Source organism: Mizuhopecten yessoensis, unplaced genomic scaffold (assembly GCF_002113885.1).
Source record: "Mizuhopecten yessoensis strain PY_sf001 unplaced genomic scaffold, ASM211388v2 scaffold9847, whole genome shotgun sequence".
Lineage (NCBI taxonomy): Eukaryota > Metazoa > Mollusca > Bivalvia > Pectinida > Pectinidae > Mizuhopecten > Mizuhopecten yessoensis.
Window position 1 is genome coordinate 1,639,698 of NW_018408252.1, and position 25,331 is coordinate 1,665,028.

The 25,331-nt window shown below is 36.7% G+C and overlaps 1 protein-coding gene across 2 annotated transcripts in view; it reads right to left on the reverse strand.

Moving 5' to 3' along the window:
• LOC110458823 overlaps nucleotides 1–25,033 on the reverse strand; it is a 58,063-nt gene extending 33,030 nt beyond the window's left edge. The window contains exon 1 of one of the 2 annotated variants that reach the window (XM_021510755.1): nucleotides 24,924–25,033. The gene's annotated coding sequence lies outside the window, so the exon portion shown is untranslated. Of the gene's footprint in view, nucleotides 1–24,769; nucleotides 24,886–24,923 lie in introns of those variants that run through there. The other variant, XM_021510756.1, reaches the window with a different exon arrangement.
• Between the last annotated feature and the right edge of the window lie 298 nt (nucleotides 25,034–25,331).

The window sequence follows — 25,331 nt, forward strand, 5'->3', positions numbered from 1 at the left end:
TAATGTCTGTGTTTGCCTCAGAACTGTTTAAAAAATATTTAAATTTAAGCCAACCAGAGAATAGTTGTTGGCATTTTAAATGTATAACATGTGCATATTGATCCTTAGAGATTATTTACTGTCTGAGCTTCTTGAATAATCTACCTAACCACAGAGATTACCTATACACCTGTAGGTTTGGGTTTGATTATGTCACAACCCATTGGTAGACAGTGGACAAGAATTTTGAAAAGGGTAGATAAACTCATAGATACCTATCACTAGATAAAAGGGAGATAATCACACTTGAAATAAAGATCATCTTGTATTCACCCATCACTAACTAGAGAAAAGAAATAATCATCCAGAAGTCACCCATTCATAAAATTAAGAGGAGAAAATCTGGTAAACTCGAGCTCACATCACTATAAATCTGGTAGTCTCGAGCTCAATCACTATAAATCTGGTGTAACCCGAAATAAAAAGGTAAAGACAGTAAATCATGATAAGGGGAGATAATCTGGTGGTCTCCATCACTATAAATACAGGGAGGTAATATGGTAGTATCCCATCACTAGAGATAAGGGGAGATAATCTGGTGGTCTCCATCACTATGAATAAAGGGAGATAATATGGTAGTATCCCATCACAAGAGATAAGGGGTGATAATCTGGTGGTCTCTACCACTATAAATAAAGGGAGGTAATATGGTAGTATCCCATCACTAGAGATAAATGGAGATAATTATGGTGTTACCCCAAGAGGTAAAGACAGTAAATCAGTATTCCCCCATCACTGTAGATAAAGGGATGTAATGTGGCAGTCCCTCCATCACAAGAAATAAGGGGAGATAATTCTGGCAGTTTTTGCAAGAATAAAGGGAGATAAATTGGGAAAAATTAAGGAGCCCGAGTCACTGTGCTTACATTGTTAAATGTAATTAATATGGAAATATATATTTTAAGGTAAAACAAGCCATTTTAATTCAAATTAGGTAAATGTATGGATACAGAAAACAAAAGTATTTTAATTTCAGGCCTGGAACAACCCTGAAGAAGACATTATCCACTCCCACATCATGCTAAACAGAACAGCACCAGATCAGTGGAAGTAGAACGATACACTGTAGCTATTAACCAGTGTGAATTATCTCATACGTATTAACTTGTTGTATAGTAAGCCAGACAATTCAAACAAAATCATGTATATTGATATTTTTAAATACATCTGTAGCCTTACCTAAACTAGTAGTGCTGCTATTGTTAAGTTAGCCCAAGATACCTTATAGGCCCTCTGGAGGTTCTTTTTTCTTTGGGATATGAGACTCAGGGGTAGACCTGTTGCCCTGGACCTACCAATAAGCTCTTAAGGAGGCTTCACCCTTTCGCAATTAGACATCAGAATTCAATGAAAGTTTCACATGATGGTAATGTTACTATGTAAAGATGATTTTATGAAAATCTAAGCATTCCGATAAACTGGGGATTTTTTTGTAAAACATACGGAACAAGGTTACCGCGAGCGGTATATAATACGCCCGTCACACATTGAATAAGCAGTTGTTTGTATGATTGAAATATATGAAGTATTTGTGAGTAATTGATATTAAAAGAGAAATCATTCAACATAACTGGTAGATCAATGAGTGCAATACAACATCATCGAACGCATGCATCGCATTAATGAAACCAAGGGGAATAACTCCAATAATTACGGTCGGATAATGGCGGTTATCGAACTTGTCCGAGGTTTCATGGTAATTAACCTTGTTGTGAAGTTTGAAGTTAATCCGTTAATAATTACTCGAGATATCGAGCGGACACTGTTTCGGCAAGTCCATAAAGGGGCATAACTCCACAAATTATGGTCGGATAATGGCGGTTATCGAACTTGTCCGAGGTTTCATGGTAATTAACCTTGTTGTGAAGTTTGAAGTTAATCCGTTAATAATTACTCGAGATATCGAGCGGACACTGTTTCGGCAAGTCCATAAAGGGGCATAACTCCACAAATTATGGTCGGATAATGGCGGTTATCGAACTTGTCCGAGGTTTCATGGTAATTAACCTTGTTGTGAAGTTTGAAGTTAATCCGTTAATAATTACTCGAGATATCGAGCGGACACTGTTTCGGCAAGTCCATAAAGGGGCATAACTCCACAAATTATGGTCGGATAATGGCGGTTATCGAACTTGTCCGAGCTTTCATGGTAATTAACCTTGTTGTGAAGTTTGAAGTTAATCCGTTAATAATTACTCGAGATATTGAGCGGACATCGTTCGCATGCCCGCCCGCCCGCCCACCCGCTCGCTCACGTGATAACATAATACGTCCCCGTCTTCGACGGGCGTATAAAAATTGATTTTTTGTCAAATTCAACACTTTTCCTGTTTTTGAGCGTGTGGCATTGTTCAAAACTATTACAACAATAAAATAATGAAAAGAAACATTGCTAATCAACCCTACAAATATTTTATTTATCATAAAATATCTACAACATGTTACAAAAAGTGTTTTTTATTGAAACTATATGGATAAAAGTTACTAAATACAAGCCAAAAGCAAACAGGACACATAGTTTCATACAAAAAGAGTGAAAAATTGAACCAAATACATACAAAGTCTTTATAATTAATTTATTTTACATTTTACAATTATTTTGATCCTGATGAGAGTTGTCTACCTTGAAAAAAATCGGAACTTTTTGCAGAGGAATAGAATTTATACAATGACACTTATTTTATTTAATATACCAAAAACGACAGAAATAAGTTAAATTACTATATTTATTTGTCAATTTACTGTTCTTTTATGGAACAAAATTACTCTCAATCATGTACACTTTGGACATCATTCCATAGCCTGCTTACGCATGGCATATTAACATGTCAGGTACATATGTAACCATAAGCTATCGCATGGTATGACGTTATTACGTGCACACACATGCACTTGCATTTTATAGGGATCTTGATATTTTACAAACCACTATTTTCACAGAGTTATTGTAATTGCATTTGTGAACCAATTTATCTGACAGAGTGAACTCGCTCGACAACAAAGTCGTAGCGTCCAAGAGCTTGTGAACTACTGTTAGCACGTGATACGTACAGGTGAGGTCGGAAAACAAAACACATCAGTCTGCATTCCATGCGCCTCATATACGACCTTCTTGAAGTCATCTTATCGCATGTCAGTGTTTTCCCGTGAGTTAATTAATGTCTTTGTATCATAAGCTTTATTTCTTAAGTACGTGTGATATTTCCAAGTTAAGTCTCGATATCGGGTGTTGACATATCACGTCACGCACGTGTACTATTGTTTACCCGGTGTTACTACAATTGACACTACGGTAATGGAATGCCCGATACGCAATACGGAAATGGCGACACGAAAATACGACAAGAAAAACATGTGTATTATGAAGGGTGGAAAGTCCTTAAATCAGTTGCTATCAAATGTTGCCCTGGAGATAAGCAAAATTAGGTGAATGTGCCCCCTCTCCTATATATATCCAGTGTTGCCTTGAAAACGGGCTGCTGTGATATTGATGGACCCTATCTAATTCAGTGCTACCCTAGAAATTTGCTGTACAGTGATGAGGCTTTCTAATCTTGGGTTGCCCTGGTAATGGGTTCCTAATTCCGATCCAATGTTACCCTAAAGATGAGCTCCAGCAATGGGCTTTCTCCATTCTGATTTTCCATGGTGATGAGATCTGGGATATGAGTCTCTTCCAAGAGTTTCTCTACAGCATTGTTTGTCCTTTGAGATGTGTTCCAGAATGAAGGCCCTCAGTTAGGATGCCTTAGTATCAGTTGTTTGTACAAGGACATAGTCCTTCTCTACTCACAGTTGACAAGAAATACTAAGAAGGCCATGTTGCACATTCATGTTTGCCCATCAGGTGATTGGCCTTGTCCTATCCATGGTCAGCAGATTTAGATATAATGGCCCTGCCATGTCCTTGGTTGCCAGGATAGATATATGGGTCCTACATGTACTTGTCTATGGTTTCCCGGGGAAATTAGCCCTGTTCTGTCTATGGATGCCCTGGAGCTTGACCCTGTCCTATTCATATATGGTTACCGATAATCAGAGATTGATCATGTCATACAATGTTTTGCCAATCATTAGAACCCTGCCCAGCCCTGTCCTGCATTGCTATTGCATTGAAAATGGTCCCCACAGATCAGTAATCTCTTGTATAATGAATATGTCTTCCCAAAAAAATCTGTACATTAAATGCCACAAAGTTCAGGTTTAAATGGAGATACAAGTCTGTATATATACATGTGCACAATGCACTAAAATAACCGCATGTATAATCGACTCTGTTACATAATTGTGAAGTAATGTAGTCGGTATATTGCATTCGCAGAAAACCATCGGAGCTAATATCGCCAGCCTCAGCACCTCGGACTGTACACCGAACACAACAGTCTGTACGTAGATCTAACAATTGTAGGTTTCATTGATTTTATCACATAATGTTAGTCATATTGACACTTCTTATATATACACATTGAGGGAGTCGAATACACTTTACCAGCACTGCGAGAGCTCTTCCTTAGAACATTCACCTTCCCTAGCTGGACCGAGAAAATTTGACAGCATCATTTACCTAAGTTTGTATAATTGAAATTACAATGTCAATTAATGATCATTTTATAGGACACTGAAAAGAATATCTGTAGCAAATAGATAAATCCTTATCTCAATATGCTGTAAATATCTGTAAAAAAAATCACTTGGTTGAAGAATGCACAAATTAAATCCAATTTTGGAATGGGGGCTAAAGGAGCAGGGATGTGTGTGTCAAATATTTGATCCAAATTAGGAAAGAATTTAAAAAGTGGTTGAATTCACAAATGATCCTGGACCGACCGTCATAATTTCAGAATCTCAAATATGTTTTCAAGACCATGTTAGGGATTTTCAATTACCTATACTTCACATTGATCAAAAATATTTGTCTAAGACAGAAAGAATAATTCCTAATACTCTTGCTTTGTCACACACAGTTTTCACTGACTTCCTCTCAACCAAACATTTATCTGCAGTACGTATCATTCAGTAGAGGTTTAACATTAAAACAACCCATGTTTTGGTCCTATGATAATCCTGCATTATATTCTTCAAATCAGATATCTAGAATATAGAAATCAACATGTTTACACTTAACGGCACATTGACACAGTAACGTTCACGGTTGTGAGGGCCATATTGTAGAATATTGGTGGAAAGTGGCTAGAAACATGAAAGTATGTAAAACTGGATACTGTGAAGGAAAAAAAAGGAGTTTGTTTGACAGAACAAATTACACTTACAAATTCCTGTAGAAATGTTTGTACTTGCTTGTTCTCAACTTCTCACATATATACTGTATCAAACTGTGAACAATGTCTACATAAGGCTCAGAGACTGTAATAAACTACACTCGCACAAAATGTTATGGTGTTAGAGAAATTACAAAATTATCACTGACTGATGAAATTGTTCACATTATTGGAAGTGATATCCACACAGAGAAACAAAAAATTTGGAAGGAAACACAAATCTCCATGTTTAAAAAAATCCAACTTACAAACTAATAATATAATGATTATAAGCAGCTGACACAGAAGTTAAAATAGCATGCCGTTGGTTCCACATGCAGGATTTCTTATTACGTATTGACATTTCAGAATTAATTAGAAAATAGTAAGTTTAATACCCTCTTAACCCTTTCACCTCTAGGTAACTTTAGTAGTCTCTACCATGCATTGATCTGGATGAGTTCATTATGGTCTATAGTGGTGAAGGGTTAGTATTAGCATTATGTAAAGATCACCATCTCCTTTGAAGCCATGCATCATAAAAACATTTGAGAAGAGCTTCAATAAATATTTCAAAATAATGACAAAGGTTGTATTTATAACATATGACCTTTTTGTTGAGGTGAATATGATGTTATATAGACCTGAGAAAGTGAGATTGACCGAGAAGAAGTTGAGGTAAATATAACTTTTTTAGGTCCATATAAATACATATTCACCAAAATAAAATAAAAGCTGTTAATTGTTATATTAGATGCTAGATAATGTTTAAACTATTAAAACAAAATAGAACTAATTAATCTTGCACAAGTTCTAAATCAAATGAACATGAAAGTTTAAGATTAAATTGATCATCTCATAGAACTAAAATACTGCCTAATTATAATCCATAAGACACCTACATGAATATAAGTTTTAAATGAAATGATTAAATATGTCAAATATTTATATCATATGGACATGTATAAGTTTAAATCAGTAAATACTGTATACAATCAAGAAACACATAACATATATACAAGTACATGTAGATACTGGCTGTAATAAAAGTGCACTCTATGACCTTTAAATCTGCTTCCAATGTAATCATATTGTAATAGACTAAACAGGAAGACATGTGAGGTTGCACATCCACACTGTAGTTGGAGGGATTCTCCGGGATTGTGTGTATATATATGTATGATTCACTTTTCTGCTAATGCAGTAATGGGTTGGTTTGCAACAGACTAGCATTCAACATGTAGCCCTTGTCTAGATCTGTCCACATATAGATTAATCTATGGCCTCTGTATACAGGTAATCAGGCAAGGCAGCGATCTGTAAACATACAAGAGGTAGCTGGTCTTTGTAGAGAGCTCTTTGTGTATGGTAGCTGGTCTGAGTAGACAGGTGTTTGTGTAAGGTAGCTGGTCTGAGTAGGAAGGTCTCATGTCAGATAGCTGGTCTGAGTAGACAGGTATTTCTGTAAGGTAGCTGGTCTGAGTAGACAGCTCTTTGTGTATGGTAGCTGGTCTGCATAGACAGGTGTTTGTGTAAGGTAGCTGGTCTGAGTAGGAAGGTCTCATGTCAGATAGCTGGTCTGAGTAGACAGGTATTTCTGTAAGGTAGCTGGTCTGAGTAGGAAGGTCTCATGTTAATTAGCTGGTCTGAGAAGACAGGTCTTTGTGTAAGGTAGCTGGTCTGAGTAGGAAGGTCTCATGTCCGATAGCTGGTCTGAGTAGACAGCTCTTTGTATAAGGTAGCTGGACTGAGTAGACAGCTCTTTGTGTATGGTAGCTGGTCTGAGTAGGAAGGTCTCATGTCCGATAGCTGGTCTGAGTAGACAGCTCTTTGTATAAGGTAGCTGGTCTGAGTAGACAGCTCTTTGTATAAGGTAGCTGGACTGAGTAGACAGCTCTTTGTGTATGGTAGCTGGTCTGAGTAGGAAGGTCTCATGTCCAATAGCTGGTCTGAGTAGACAGCTCTTTGTGTATAGTAGCTGGTCTGAGTAGACAGCTCTTTGTGTATGGTAGCTGGTCTGAGTAGGAAGGTCTCATGTCCAATAGCTGGTCTGAGTAGACAGCTCTTTGTGTATGGTAGCTGGTATGAGTAGACAGGTCATTGTATGAGGTAGCTGGTCTGAGTGGAAAGCTCTTTGTGTATGGTAGCTGGTCTGAGTAGACAGGTCATTGTATGAGGTAGCTGGTCTGAGTAGACAGCTCTTTGTGTATGGTAGCTGGTATGAGTAGACAGGTCATTGTATAAGGTATCTGGTCTGAGTAGACAGGTCTTTGTGTAAAGGAAATAGTTATTAGAGATGTGCGGTTTCTCTAGGCAGTTTTATTTTAACAGTTCCCACAAAATAGGTGACATATACATGGTCAGAGATAAAAAGAGCAGTTGTTTTCTTTGTACAATGTTGTTTCTAATGATATGTTTTTCAAACATTAGTAGCATGGTTGGTGTAAGGTGCATAAATAGATTTTTTACACACTAGCTAGGTCACTCTCAAGACAGGTGGTCTAACTGGTCAGGTTGTCAAATGTCGAAGGTTCTTTGTATCTTTGAAGCCGAAATAAAGATAGCTGGCCCCTGTACACATTTTATTCGTAAAAAAGCTGATGGCCATGATTTCTGTGTAGGGAGAATCAATAAAGGTGATCTGGTATGTATAGGAAATGATGTGAATGTCCTCCTGTATATGAATATATACACATTTATTATAGTCCACATGTTTAAGCAATGTGTATTAGGAGTTACTTCCAGTAGGAGTTACCTCCCCTTCTGTTATAACGCACACCATATCGTTTTTAAATTGTAGTACATCATGCAAGAGTCACAGACACTTGGTCAGTGTTCATAGTCCAAATCAATGACCGTCCCCAGGTCACCTCCACATCCAGTTGTTTGTATAGTGGTCAAGATCAGTCTCTATAAGGGACCAGATAATAACTAAGTCAATGTGACCGGAGCCCATAACAGCATAAGGTCAGCGGACTTACTCATAGACTCATAGTGTACCAGGTACACACACCTAGGTAGCACACACCAGTACAAAGGAAGTGTGTAGTACCTTATATACCAGCTGTAGTACTATGACACATACGCTGACAGTAGGTCAATATACAGCCATCGCTGTATACACTTGTGATTTTTCCTGAAATTAAAATCTTAATATGAAACAGATGTCTTCATCGTGGTTACAAAACAAACTTTTTATATGATAAAATGACATTTTTTCTCAGGATTTTGAACAAAGTAAGTCAACTTCTCTTAAACAAACTGTAATAAGCTGAGCTCGTCTTCAACGTGTCAGATACAAAGGGGGTTAGTGGCCATGTGCTAGTTAATCATAAATTTAACTCATTCATCCCTGAAGACATATTTTAACTCTTCCAATTCAAAGGCTGGAATAGCTCATTAGGAAAATCCAGGGGTGAATGAGTTAGAAACATCAATGAGTAAAAAGAGAGCTGAAAAAGGATTCTTAGGATAAATTCCCAAGTATACCTCAAACTCATGATCAGCTGAAAGCCAATAGATATATATTCATACTGAAATCGACGGGCCATCGCCAGACACCTATTACTGTATATCAACAACTGTAATAATATACTTTAGTGGTATATAGAGCTCAATAGGATTTTATAAGGGACATGGCCTTAAAGGTAACTATAGCCTGTGCAGGTTACGACAGATGCTACAGGGATATACATTGTATATACAGTACAGCTGAGGCTAAGCTAACCAGCCGAGGACGAGGTACAGGAGGGTGTACCATATTGATTTAACACTCTATCACTATATATAGGCCGTTATACCGGGCCCAGAAGTACAGTTCTACAGGCAGACCCTATATATGTTGTACCACAAGCTGTATACACACAGCAGGTCTTGCTATCAGCTCCTTCACCATCTCCTACGACTTAGAACTAGACTTAGAACCTGTGATGACCCCTCCTCCTCTTCCTCCTCCTCCTCCTCCTCCTCCTCCTCCTCAGGATCATGCAACAATTTTAAAGACTTCAGTCCAAATTTGAGCATTTTTGTTTGATTACCATGTCAAAATATTATTTAAAATTTAACTGTACTTAGAATGTGTAACTGAGGACTTCAGTCCCAAATTTGAACACTTTCCATTTAATTATTACCATGTCAAAATATTATTTCAAATTTAACTGTACAAAGAATGCACAAAGACCCTTACTCATATAACAATTTTTGAAGACTTCTATCAAAATTTGAACCTTTTCATCTTATTACCATGTCAAAATATTATTTTGAAATGCAACTGTACAAAGAATGTGCAAAGACCCTTACTCATATAACAATTTCTGAAGACTTCTATCCAAGTTTGAACCTTTTCGTCCTATTACCATGTCAAAATATTATTTTGAAATGCAACTGTACTAAGAATGTGCAAGGATCATATAACAATTTTTGAAGACTTCATTCCAAATTTGTGCATTTTTATTTTATTACCATGTCAAAATATTATTTCAAATCTAACTGTACTTACAATGTGCAATAACCCCAAGGATTATGAATTATTTTTAAGGCTTCAGTCTAAATTTGAACATTTTCATTTTTCTTTACAACCATTTCAAAACATTATTTCAAATGTAACTGTACATGAACACATCATCAATCAATAAAGATAGACTGACATCCAAAGAATGACAATTTAAATGTAGATTGAGTCTATATGATTGTTTTATCATCCTTGTGTCTATTGTCAATTTGGTTTGGTTTGGTTTGTTTGTTTGTGTATATTTAAGGAGGTGCCAGGTTTTGGTGGTGGAGGAAAGGCGGAGTACCCGGAGAAAAACAAACGACCTATGGCCAGTACCTGGCAACTGCTCCACTTAGGCCTCGAACCCAAGACTCAGTGGTGGAGGGCTAGTGGTAGCAGAATGTTAGACGCCTTAACCACTTGGCCACCGCGGCCCCCTCCTCTAGTGTTACTGACTCCATACATAATCACATGTTATATATATACAGTTAAGTATGTCCGAAAAAAATATACAAAGTTTGTTTTTTATGTATACACAGTATAAAAGTACAGCAAGTAAAATAAATGAGCGTCAAATAGGAAACAGGAAAAGAAAATTCCCTGTACCACTGTCAGAAACAGTAACTACACATTGGAAACTGGTTTTCCGGCAAGACTATATTTCTTTGCTAAATCATTTCTGACAAGACCTTGTAGGATTTTTTTATGAAAAATAATAAAGGTGAAAAATGACCAACAACAGTTTTCTGAGTGTAAACAATTCAGCAGGTCTAGACCAGTATGTACAAAGATTGCTATACTGTCGCTGTAACTAACCGAGTTGTAACCTTGGCAACGGAATTGTCCTGGCCAAACTGTGATACAGTTATACATTATATGATATCCAAAACAAAACTAAGGGGAGGTTATACTGTACAGTCCATTTAGAAAAAGGAGAGGAAAAATGTACAAGACAAAGTTCATGGACAGTTATGGACAAAGTGCAAAGGGGCCTCAGAGGTATGGGATAAAGCAGTGGGGGTGGGGCAGGTGCGGGGGCGGGGCAGGGGTAGGGCAGGGGCAAACTACTGTCTTTCTTTCTGTGACAGGCCGCTGAGTCCAGTTGTCCCTGCCAGCTATACACCGACTGGAACAGAGTACCACACCAAACAAATGTTATCAGGGCTATTGATTAACCCTGCATACTGTATCCCTGGATGAAGGTAAAGCCGGTGATCAGACATCATTTACACCAAACACAACAGCTTACCATCCTTAATATGCTCGGAGAGTTAACCATTCCAATTCTGAACAAGACTATAACTTCAGCTGTATATAGATATCATTCAGTCAATCATATAATGTAAAACAGTGAAACTGGTGGGGGGATATACCCAAGCCTGTTATTGAATAATATATATATATCTGCATACTTAAACAGAAAATAGTACAAGCTACAATCAACCAGAAATTTTATAAAGAAAGTCTTAAAATATTTATCCTTATTCTTACATAAGGCTTAAAATCCAACATTGGCCTTATATTTTACTATATTTTCTATTTCTAATATAACACTCTGTGCCCAACTTTTCTCCTAGATCCAAGAATGTTTTTAAATAAATAAGTTAAAATCTCTTCATCTTTTCTAATTCCCCATGGAGTCACATGCATGCTTTCATTTATACAGCAAGGAGTCCTCAGGACATAGGGATCCTGAACTCATTCACCCCTGAAGACACATTTGAACTCTTCCAGTTCAAAGGTTGGAATAGTTCATTATGAAATTTCAGGGGTGAATGAGTTAAGGTAAAGGGTACGTACCGACATGTTAATCGTCAGTTGCAGACAGCAATTAACTCATTCACCCCTGAAATTTCATAATGAACTATTCCAACCTTTGAATTGGAACCAGTTTTTGTTTTAAAACAAGCTTAAGCCATTCGGATGTATATGTTTCACCTGTGCCCACTTTGACCATCAATGCACATGTCATGTTTGGTTAGTCTAGCACTTATAATTTCAGAGAAACTAATTTAAACGCAAACACTTAATGTTGATGGAGATGCTGACAAAACAATGGACCATGAACGGTAGGCCGCATCCAGCATCTGATGCTTGGGTTGAGATGTACTATACGTATACCCACACATGTAAGATGCATCTATGGTCCAGATTTGGTTGGTCTAGCACTTATACTTTCAGTGAAACTATCTTAAACACAAAAACTTAATGTTGACGCCGACGCCAATCGCCGGAAAAGCAACACCTTTAAGTCTCGCTTCCGCTAATTCGTGGGGGCAAGACAAAAACACCACCCCCACCTGAAATTTACCCATGCTTGGTATTATACAGCATATGTATTAGATAACATCAGCCAGTACTACACGTGGTTAACATGATCAATATTATTGGTCAATCTAACATGTATACATGTATCTCTAGCAGGAATCAATGTGAAATACTGCAGGTGACAATGATACAACATGTGTTCATCAAATATTCAATAAGATCTTTAATCGCATAATCATCATCACAACCAACCCTTATACTGTGTAAAAAACCGCATAATCATCATCACAACCAGCCTTATACTGTGTGAAAAATCGCATAATCACCATCACAACCAGTCTTATACTGTGTGAAAAATCGCATAATCATCATCACAACCAGCCTTATACTGCGTGAAAAATCGCATAATCTCCATCACAACCAGTCTTATACTGTGTGAAAAATCGCATATTCATCATCACAACCAGCCTTATACTGTGTGAAAAAACGCATAATCACCATCACAACCAACCTTATACTGGGTGAAAAATTGCATAATCACCATCACAACCAGCCTTATACTGTGTGAAAAAACGCATAATCACCATCACAACCAACCTTATCCTGTGTGAAAAATCGCATAATCACCATCACAACCAACCTTATACTGTGTGAAAAATCGCATAATCATCATCACAACCAAACTTATACAGTGTGAAAAATCGCATAATCATCATCACAACCAACCTTATACTGCGTGAAAAATCGCATAATCACCATCACAACCAACCTTATACTGTGTGAAAAATAGCATAATCATCCTCACAACCAACCTTATACTGTGTGAAAATTCGCATAATCACCATCACAACAAACCTTATACTGTGTGAAAAATAGCATAATCATCCTCACAACCAACCCTTATACTGTGTGAAAAATCGCATAATCACCATCACAACAAACCTTATACTGTGTGAAAAATTGCATAATCATCATCACAACCAAACTTATGCAGTGTGAAAAATCGCATAATCACCATCACAACCAACCCTATACTGTGTGAAATATCGCATAATCACCATCACAACAAACCTTATACTGTGTGAAAAATCGCATAATCATCATCACAACCAACCCTTATACTGTGTGAAATATCGCATAATCACCATCACAACCAACCTTATACTGTGTGAAAAATCGCATAATCATCCTCACAACCAACCTTATACATGTGTGAAATATCACATAATCATCATCACAACCAGCCTTATACTGCGTGAAAAATCTCATAATCACCATCACAACCAACCTTATACTGTGTGAAAAATTGCATAATCACCATCAAAACCAACCTTATACTGTGTGAAAAAATCGCATAATCACCATCACAACCAACCTTATACTGTGTGAAAAATTGCATAATCACAATCACAACCAACCTTATACTGTGTGAAAAATTGCATAATCACAATCACAACCAACCTTATACTGTGTGAAAAATCGCATAATCACCATCACAACCAACCTTATACTGTGTGAAAAATTGCATAATCATCATCACAACCAGCCTTATACTGTGTGAAAAATCGCATAATCACCATCACAACCAACCTTATACTGTGTGAAAAATCGCATAATCATCATCACAACCAACCTTATACTGTGTGAAATATCGCATAATCACCATCACAACCAGCGTTATACTGTGTGAAAAATCGCATAATCACCATCACAACCAGCGTTATACTGTGTGAAAAATCGCATAACCACCATCACAACCAGCCTTATACTGTGCGAAAAATCGCATAATCATCATCACAAGCAGCCTTATACTGTGTGAAAAATTGCATAATCACCATCATAACCAGCCTTATACTGTGTGAAAACTCACATAATTATCATCACAACCAACCTTATTCTGTGTGAAAAATCGCATAATCATCATCACGACCAGCCTTATACTGTGGGAAAAATCGCATAATCATCATCACGACCAGCCTTATACTGTGGGAAAAATCGCATAATCATCATCACAACCAACCTTATACTGTGTGAAATATCGCATAATCACCATCACAACCAACCTTATACTGTGTGAAAAATCGCATAATCATCATCACAACCAGCCTTATACTGTGTTAAAAATCGCATAATCGTCTTCACAACCAACCTTATACTGTGTGAAAAATCGCATAATCACCATCACAACCAACCCATATACTGTACGAAAAAATAGATGGTGGCGAAACATATTTCACATCTTTTATTAAAATTGCAAATTACTGATTATTAATATCTCATTTAATAAATCTCCACTGTTCTGTTATTACATGCAAAATAATTTATCTGCATTTTGTCAAGTTTTACATTTTTCAATATCACACATATACATGCACATGTATGTAGCAGAACTGGACCCGGTCCTTTACCAGCGCCCAGTTAATTAGCTGGCAATTAGTAGAGGGTAGCTGTCTAAAGTTTGGGGGTCCCCTGTTTGAATCCTGGTCTGGCCATGCATAATGTCTGCTCCTATGACAGTGGTGCCTGTAACCAACTCCTGTTTCAAGTATTAGATTTGAATGCTTGGCAAGGGGATACCCATACTTGCATTGTAAATAATGTTTTTTGGGGTTGAAGATTTCGAAAAAGGAGGAAGAACAAATTATGTAGCAGACCTGGACTGAATATTGTCAGCGGCCATGTATGTTTAGAGTTTGAAGGGTCCCTGGTTCGAATCTAAGTCTTGCCGTGCATTTTCCTGCTCCTGTTACATAAAATGTATTGATATCCCCCTGTGTTGCCCTTCGATTTATAGACACTGATTGTCATATATGACCCTCGAAGATGACGGGTCTAATCATTGACAGACATTGTCATTACATATACGACCTTATAGCTACTGCAGACAGGTGGAAGTCCCAATCAATCAATGTTAGAACTGTGTACCTAAGTTGTACCTACACAAGCTAACTGTTGACAGTAGATACACAAACATATTCCGATTGTGTATCTCTTAGCTTAATTCCACTAATCAGCACCTGAACCAGCATGAAAGGGAACCAAGTGGAACTGGATTTCCAAAATCAATTGATCCCAATACATTATTCTATAAACATCATATCCTAATGACAGTGAAGTGGAAATTCGCACGTGGAAATGTTTGCGACTCTTTATACAGATTGCGGCATGGAATTGTTCTCATTGGCAACGGTTCAGAAATCTATAAATCTACTTTTTCTATAATCTATAAATACATATTTGCATGTGGATGTTTTCATGCTTATTTACTCCAACACACAAAAAACAAGAATATTTCCACACCGTGAAAATTTCCCCTTTAACAGTATGAAGCTGCTGTTTCAAAAAAAAAAATAGCTGGTTTGTGAGATGTCTGGAAAACTGGGAATGTTTGGACAACTGGATTAGTGTCAAATTCAAATGAAGGTGACTCATATTGATGCAGAGGTGGATAATTACACACTCAATTGGGAACTGAGGGTCAAGCTACTGTTATTGTTTGTCTTTCAGCAATCACTTGTTTGACCTTTGGTTGACCTTTTAACAATCAGCTGTTTTACATCTGGCAATCAATAGTTGACCTCCAGCATTAAAGAGCTTGACCTCCAGCAATTACCATGTGACCTCCAGCAATGAACTGTTTGACCCCCTGCAGTGCAATCAACTGTTCAACTGGTTGACCTCCAGCAATGAACTGTTTGCCCTGCCATCAGCAGCCAATTGTTCAACAGAGTGACTTTCAGCAGACAACTGTTTCACCTTGAACAATCAACAGTTTGACCTCCAGCAAGCGACAGTTCAAGTTTTTGATATTTGACCTCCAGCAATAAAATGTTTGACCTCCAGAAATCAATCATTTTACCTCTAGCAATCGATTCTTCAATGCTTTGACCTCTAGCAATGAACTGTTTGACCTCTATAATCAACTGTTTGAGCTCAATTAATAAATGGTGTGACCTTCAGCAATTAACTTTTTGATGTTCAGCAATCAACTGCTTGATCATTAATATTAATCACCTATTTGACTTCCGTCAATAAGCTCTGTGACGTCAGGATTCACCATTTGACCTTCAGCAAATCATGTTTGCAATAATTCTATGATGACCACGAGTGAGACCAGAAACACCTGCCCTAATTAGTGTATGAAGATATTAGGGTAAGATCAGTTCTTGAGGACCATTCATATACACGTAATTATACACATTGATAGGCTGTATTATATGTAGACATTCACAATGCTAAATCTGTAATATTTCCTTAATGTAAAATGATACAGCTGTTTTGTTCAAAAGATCTATCAAAAAAGGCAATGATCTCTATTGCATCCAATACTGATTTATATTGCATCCAACAACTTAGGTCAAACAAACAATAGATTTGTTTCATGATTGACCCTTATTTTTCATCACCGACTCTACATATACCGATATCATTTTTCACTGAAAAAAAAATGTTCCTACATTTCCTCTATTTTTCTGTCAATACATTGTTTAAAGCTTAGCATTGTTATCTCACGTTCAGCTTTAGATTTGTTTTCACGAGAATATTTTGTAAGACCAGGAACAAGGTCATATTCAAAATTACAAAGAGACATGTATATGGGAGAATTTTCAAAATGTATTATTGAAAGACAACGGGATACTCACTGGCAACTGAATTTTTTTTTTAATTTTTATTTTAAACTAAAAAAAAAGTATACAATTTATTTGCATATAACTGATTATTATTTTAAAACACTACTACTTCAAACATATGCAAAACCCAACGCAATTTAATGAGGCTCTAAACCTTTTTTTTTAAATATTTTTTTCTAGTACATGTAGTACAGTTTTAGGTATACCACCTGGATTTAAATAGTCACTTTATGAGCTTTGAAATAATAAGTTATTCTTATTAGGCCTTAAGATATATGTAGCCAATTACATGGAGACATTTATGATGTTTTTGTTATCGTAGAAATCTTCCTGTTAAAGATTTGTACTTCCTGGTAAGAAATTTGAAATCAAGGGAGGTAACTCCTTAAATATTTTTTCTGAGTTTTGTATCGCATATATATATTATATGTTAAGGTTTCATTGTACATGATATCTAGACTGATAGTAAGTATATACATTATTCTACAGAATAACAAAAAGTTTTATCAATATTCCTAATGATTACAGCCATTTATGCCAATATTCACATCAATATTTCTACAGTATTTACCCGGTAATAAGCCTCAGGGATCGACACAGTTGACTCAAAGAGAAAGGGTTAAGACCATAAAATAGAATTTGTTGACATTTCTAGAGAACTACAATGGGAAGAGGTGGACTTATTTACAGGCATGATTTTATTGCTGAACAAATATAATTGTATATATATTCATGTATTTTTTTTATTTACTGGTTGTTTTTTTGATAAATTAGGAATAACATAAAAGCATACTATATTTAATGCTTTTAAAGTGATAAAAAAATATAATCATTCTTATTTTTCTAGATTTTCCGTCAATTCGGACCCAGGATCTGTTTCTCAAAATACCCTGATATATCCCTGATCAATGTGTACAGCTGTCTCTCTAAAAATATTACTATTCCAGTGTCATCTAGCCAGACATTCCCAATTTAATTATCATTTGATGTACCGTGTGGTGTATCCTAACTACGCAGGATTTTATTTTGTGTCAAAATCTTATTTACAACTGATATTCATCATGAAAAGTTAAAGAACATGTGAAAAGTTTTAAACGTTGCAATAGTACTTGTTAAAAAAAAATGCGCTCAGCACAAATCGAGATATGATGATGGGCTCGTAACGAATGAGCACCAATATATATATACATAATGCTACCATACTCGGTGTCGGCTCTAAAATCAATACTTGATGCAGCATAAACCTGTTGAGTAGAGTAACACCTGCAGTATTCCTGGTCACATATATATATAGACAACCATGATGACAGCCTTTATATATGCTGTAGGTGATCTCTGCTGAGGTTCACAAACATTAGAGAACACCTGCCATTACATAGCATAACTTCTTCTGTAAACATATGTAATTGTGATCTTTTTTTAAAGAGGATTTGGGGTTTTAAAAGGCCCCTGTAGCTTAAACTTGATCATTTCTGCTATATTTTTTCCATTATTAATGCAAAATATTTTTATTTTTTCTAAAATCATGCTTTTTTTTGTTTGAGATATCAAAATGGTACAGCCCACTGTAGAAAAGAAGGGGAAAAATCACTGCATACACATGTGTCTATACTAGATACATGCATTTAATGAAAAAAGAAAACTGTATACCGAGAATTTTTCGTCGCAGTTTCACTTTCGCATTTTTCGCCTCCCCAATGAAGGCAAATTTATCATGGCAGCGAATATCAGTGCACAACATATAATAGTATTTACATGCGAAGGGCGAAATAAACACTGGACGAACATGGATTTTATCAGCAAAGGGCGAAGAAGCCATATTTATATTCATCAAGTTTTAATTCTGTTCTTTATAGTGGATAAACTATAACAATTTTTTCTTTTGCTGTATAATTATACATAATGGATCCCGAATATGTTCTATGTATCTAGATGGTGAACGATCCAAGCATTGGTTGTCATTGGACGGTTATCTCGCTGAAGCGTGGACGGCACCATATTTGAAACAAGTATCAATCCGCCAAGCCTTTTTTCACTGCGTATACGGTAATTTATACGCAGTCCGAGTTTACTAAGCTGAAGAAGGAAGACATGTAAATATTTCAATATTAAAGAGAAATAGTATAGATAACGGTAAGTTGTGCAGTGTGTTTGTCGGTATGATTGTAAATTTGCCCTCATAGAGGGGGTAAAAGTTATATTGTGGGAAACATCTGCTGGTTTTCAGTCATTTTAGCTAACCAGTAGTCATTAGAAGTCGCCAGAATAAAGTGACAAGGTGACAAGGGGTGATGTGCTTCCAGTCTCGAGTTTCACATTTCATGACACATAAAACCAGTTAGAAAATGTCTGATTAAGAAGTTGACATATGTTTGTATAAAATGGTGAAATATATATCAATTTAGATTCAAAAATATTAGAAGTACAATTAATCTAGGCTGAAGTGACCTTCTTTAACTATTTCTCCAACATATGTTCATTTGTATATATATATTCCAATATATAAGGCTACATGCACATATTTTGATTATATCTATTCTACCAGACGTAATGAAAATGTAAAGTTTGTGTCTACTTCAGTGTCCATACAGAATGTTATGCAAGATGACCTAGATAATCCAATTATTTGAATTACCCTGTTCTTTTGTTATGCAAAAATTCAAAAATAATGAAAAATATACAGCATTTGATATAGCGCCATATCTAGCTAACATAAGCCACTCTAAAGTGCTTTACAGTACATAACAGATATACAATGATCATATACATTAATCAATACAATTTTGAGGAATTCGCAGGAGCTGCCTTATCAGGCGCTAATACCAGTCCTATGCCACCTGACTAATACCTCCCTCTGTGTGATTGCCTGCGTGTGTGCTGGAGATGTAATGTGTCTCATATATATATTATGTCTTCATGATAACAAGCTATGAATACTTGTTACAGTATTTCTGATGCTGTGGCCCTGGGACAGTTGTTATTTTCTTCTGTGGAATCTGGTTGTATTGTGGAAGGGTTATATGCGCCTCATGATTTGTTGAATTACAGTAAATATGCAAAAAAATGATCGGAAACAAAGACACATCGTTGACCCCTACTGCACTGCCTAAGTGTGCCCCTGAGTAAGTTGAGTAAGTTGATTCCCACTACCTAATTGTGCCCCTGAGTAAGTTGAGTAAGGTGATTCCCACTACCTAAGTGTGACCCTGAGTATGTTGAGTAAGGTGATTCCCACTACCTAAGTGTGACCCTGAGTAAGTTGAGTAAGTTGAATCCCACTACCTAATTGTGCCCCTGAGTAAGTTGAGTAAGTTGATTCCCACTCCCTAATTGTGCCCCTGAGTAAGTTGAGTAAGGAGATTCCCACTACCTAAGTGCGACCCTGAGTAAGTTGAGTAAGTTTAATCCCACTACCTAATTGTGCCCCTGAGTAAGTAGAGTAAGGTGATTCCCACTACCTACGTGTGACCCTGAGTATGTTGAGTAAGGTGATTCCCACTGCCTAATTGTGCCCCTGAGTAAGTTGAGTAAGGTGATTCCCACTTCCTAAGTGTGATCCTGAGTATGTTGAGTAAGGAGATTCCCACTACCTAAGTGCGACCCTGAGTAAGTTGAGTAAGTTTAATCCCACTACCTAATTGTGCCCCTGAGTAAGTTGAGTAAGGGGATTCCCACTACCTAAGTGTGACCCTGAGTAAGTTGAGTAAGTTGATTCCCACTCCCTAATTGTGCCCCTGAGTAAGTTGAGTAAGGTGAGTCCCACTACCTAAGTGTGATCCTGAGTATGTTGAGTAAGGAGATTCCCACTACCTAAGCGTGCTCCTGAGTATGTTGAGTAAGGTGATTCCCACTGCCTAATTGTGCCCCTGAGTAAGTTGAGTAAGGTGATTCCCTCTACCTAAGTGTGATCCTGAGTATGTTGAGTAAGGTGATTCCCACTGCCTAATTGTGCCCCTGAGTAAGTTGAGTAAGGTGATTCCCACTACCTAATTGTGACCCTGAGTAAGTTGAGCAAAGTGATCCCCACTGCGTAAGTGTGACCATAAGTAAGTTGAGTGAAGTGAACCCCACTGTCAAACTGTGACTCTAAGTAAGGTTTTGTATTGCTGGTGAAGTCAATAAATTGGTATTATTTGCTTTGATGAAAGGATCTTGGTTGGGGGGGGGGGGGGGGGGGGGAACCCAACAAATTTCATATACAGTATCCGATTAGCTGCTCAGATCTCTATTCAGCAGATGATAAACAATAAACACTGACGTCATCCTTTATATAACTTGTTTATTTCAGTCAATCACAACCATCCATCTATCGACATCATTTGTCAACACATGAAACCAACACTTGACAGACTTACAAACACTATTTCAAAATCGCATTTTTATCAGTTTTCTAGAGATGAAATGAAAACTTTGTTTGTTAGTAGGTGAACAAATCTTTAAATCTGTATGAAGATAAATGTGTGTGCTGCATTTGCATTCGACAGCTTTTTGGAAGAGCATGGCATGCACACCCATGTATTATCATTAAAAAACACATTGTTATAATTATTAACCTATGCAAATAAAGCAATTTTTTTCGCTAGTGGAAGCAGAAAACTGTATTTGGCTGTTAAAACTTGGCAAAACAGAACCAATGTGTATACAGTACAATAATAACATTATCAAAACAATACAGTTTCCCCTCATAAAAAAGAGGCTTTTGACTAATTGAGGAAAACATGGACTGGGGGGAGGGGAGAAGGGTCAGGACATTTTCCATTGGATTTAAAATTTGGGTGACATATCTCTTACAAGTCAAGGTAGTGTTTCTATATATGCATGTATAAGATGGTTGAAACACATCTTAATGTTGTAAACATGCTGGAAAGAACAGTTTCCAATGCACTGTGACAGGTTTTGGCAGTGGTTTCGTTTATTTGTGTTCTACAGGTTTTCTTCCCTCCGTTTGTTTGTTTGTGTTTTATTCCATCCTATTAACAGCTCTGGATATTTAAGGGCGTGTCAGGTTTTGGTGGTGGAGGAAAGCCCGAGTTCCCAGAGAAAAACCATTGACCTACGGCCAGTACCTGGTCTCAAGGTCTCAAACCCGCGCCCCAGTGTTGGAGGGCTAGTGGTACCACAATGTCAGACGCCTTAACCACTGCTGCCCCTGGCAGTGGTACATGCTTCTTAAACACTAATGACGATATGGGATTAGCCATGAAAACGAAACAGTGGGACTCTATAGTGTGGTTGCAGTAAGCCGTTGATCATCGTGTGATTAACAAGTGTGATTGGGTTTATTTTACCTTGGTAGTAACACAAAGCATCAGGAACAACTGTAATATACTTCATTTTGTAGTTAATTCAAAACACTGGCAGATTGTTACCTTCACAGATCGTCTTCAATGTTCCTTTAAAGTAACCGTGTCGCAATGTGTCAGAACAAAAATGTTGTTTAAATTGCAGTCGTAAAATTCCAGAAATACTATTGCAGTCGTGAAATTCCAGAAATACTATTGCAGTCGTGAAATTCCAAAAATACTATTGCAGTGGTGAAATTCCAGAAATACTAAGTACTAAAGTACAGTGTATATTAGTTTGAAAAAATTTAAAATTCCGATGACTTAAATTTATGGCAAGTATAAGCGTGCGTAGCTCCCGCCCCCCGCCCGACAAGCTACTTATCTCACCAGAAGCAGGGTGGAGGCCAGGTTTGCATCATTATTATACATATGCAAATTCACAAGATGTCTAGAGAGCAGAATCCAACAAATGGCAACTATATCTACGACCGGGTCAGAGGTAATGTTTACACAATAAACGTGCTGACTGTTACTCTTAGCCGATTCAGCTCTCACCGTCATGTAAAACCCTCGCAACCCCTAGTGGTGGACAAACCCTTTTTTCTCCTTAAGCGCATTCCATTGGTCTAAGGTTTTATCATTGTACACTTTCGATTTATTGCACTTTTGATCGGCTTCCATGCTCTCTTGAATGACCATGTTTAAGCATGGCCATGCATCGCCATGACCTCAAATGTACCCGTCTGCGAATGCTTAACATTATGTAAAATATCGAATTCTTTATGGCACATTTAAATAAAATTCCTTTTTTTATCTTATAATTTGGACGCGTTTCACTTCCTGAGTGTTGCATGAACAGAGAGTTAATAACTTTTGCTATGTAAGAAAAATAACAAATGCCACATTTATCCTGTTCATAAGAAATAAAGAGCGAGCGTACAATAAAGGAATGTGGTGTTTAGTAATCTTTAAAATGCATGTATACTGCAACTTTGTCCTTTTTTTCAAATTTCTGACTCTATCTACCTAGAAAACAATTTGTACTTTTGAATTTTGATCCCCATCCCTATGACTTTGGCCTTTGAATAATGACCTTGAAAAAAATATTTTTCACATCACCTACTATTGAACCTAAGTTTTTTTCGCTTCCATCACTTTTTTTTTTCGTTTCATATTTTGCATAGCTTATTCAAATTGGAAAGCAGCATTAATTATCTTTAATATTTTTAGAAAATTGATTATGTGATGTTACTGGAAAATCCAGACTATTAATTAGTCTTATTTTATTTGATTGACGAAAAAAAATGATAACGCTTAACTCATTCACCCCTGGAATTTCATAATGAACTATTCCAACCTTTGAATTGGAGGAGTTCAAATGTGCCTTCAGGGGTGAATGAGTTAATACTGCATCAGCAATAATTGAGTCAACCAATTTTTTTTTTTTTTTCAAATCAAAGGGAAGTAACTGGGTAATGACTTTTGTAAGGTCCATAATATAAGTAACACTTATTGTATATAAGAGGTAAACATACCAGCAAATTGATTCAAAATGCAGATTTAAATCAATATCTACACCAGTCGACTTATACAGGTGAATTATCCAGGTATAATTGTGGATTAGATCACCAGGGACCCAAACATATATTATAATACTGACATTATTTGCACATCATAATATAGATATTACCCCTTGAATTCCACATTCTATGTTAAGATTTACATAACTTGGTAATAATAGTTGGCCATTTAAGTAAATATCTGTTCTATGGTATAGCTGTACATAATTGACTGACATTTTCCCCATGTAAATGAAACAAATTAAATATAGCTTCCTTCCCTGTCCAGTGACTCGCTGTTCTGACACTAAACAATACCCAATCTAACAACAGACATTTTTATTATAATTAAGTGGTCATGTGTTATATACTAAAAACATCAACGTTCCTTGATAACAGGTTGTTAGTACTATAGTAAATGTCTTATTTTAATACATTTAATTAAACCTTCCCATCTTTATATAGAAGTTGTTTGGTTGTAGTACTTTTGTAGCCATACATAGCCATACTTGTTAGGACTGCCCCATTTTCTAATCTATACATGACTAAAGCGCCCAGCGTCCACACAAAACATGCCAGTTTACCTATGCCGCGTACGTAGGCTTTATCTGTGTTTATTCCGCCGGAACAGGAGAATAGTTGTGCACAGAAATACTACCTTATTTCACAATCAACAATCTCACTGCATTCATATTAAGCTCAAATACTTGTAATAATCAATAAACAAATATGTAAACTAACTAACGATATTGATATCTGGTCTCAACACCTACAAGTTTTGCAGAAATCAGAGTATAACTTCTTTTCACACCAGTCGTAGCACGGTCGAGATTTCGGGCCGCCATATTGTATTCTGCGTATGAGAATCTCACTGTATTCGAGTGTACATGCATAGAAATATTGATCAGGAAAACCTTCACGGAGCATACTTAGCAAATATAAAGGTACTGTTAGATTCAGAATTAAATAATCTAATAAATGGTCTGTTCAGATATATCAAAAATAGTTTTGAAATAAACAAAATTACGGTATGAAGTTGGGGTAAACTTGTTCTTCATGAGTAACCGCTGACTGCTTGTCCCAGCCAATGTGTGTACAATAACGTCCATCTCTTTTGTAATGTACACGGTTAAGACTTAATTATCAAATGATTCACTCTAAAGTAGCAATCATGGTTCAAATATCATCTTATATAGCAAATAGGTGAGTTATATTGAGATGTTATAAATATATTTACCTTTGTAGCCCTATATTCCATAAAGTATCTCTCCTTGAGCAGATGGAAGTCGGACAGTAGAGGGATTATGTAAAGAGATACGTCTCCAGGTAAATTCGTCAATATTCCGTGTTAATAACATGTAACTGTGTATTATATGATGAAATAAGCTTACCTTTAGATCAAATTGATATTTTTTCACGATTTCCTCCTCAAAGGTTCTGTGTGGTCATTTTCTTCTCTTCAGCACGTAGGGGGATTGACTTAGTGGAATCGTCCAAATAAGGGTGTGTGGGGTATATCTGGAAGCCATCATTTTACTCATAACTGTGCAGAGCTCATTTCAACTCGGTATACATTTAATACTTAAAGCAAATTATAACATTTGTTTTTGCATATGTGAAAATAATTTTACTTTGTGTACAATAGCTTCTATCGAGAGAATGATCATACCCTATTTCCTCATAATAGACCGGTCCTAGTATTACATTCATCAAAATAGTCTGCCATTGTCCCCAACAGAGGAAAGACATGTGTTGCTACCTCTTTGCAGGTACTTGGGGGACATGTGTGTTCTGGCCCC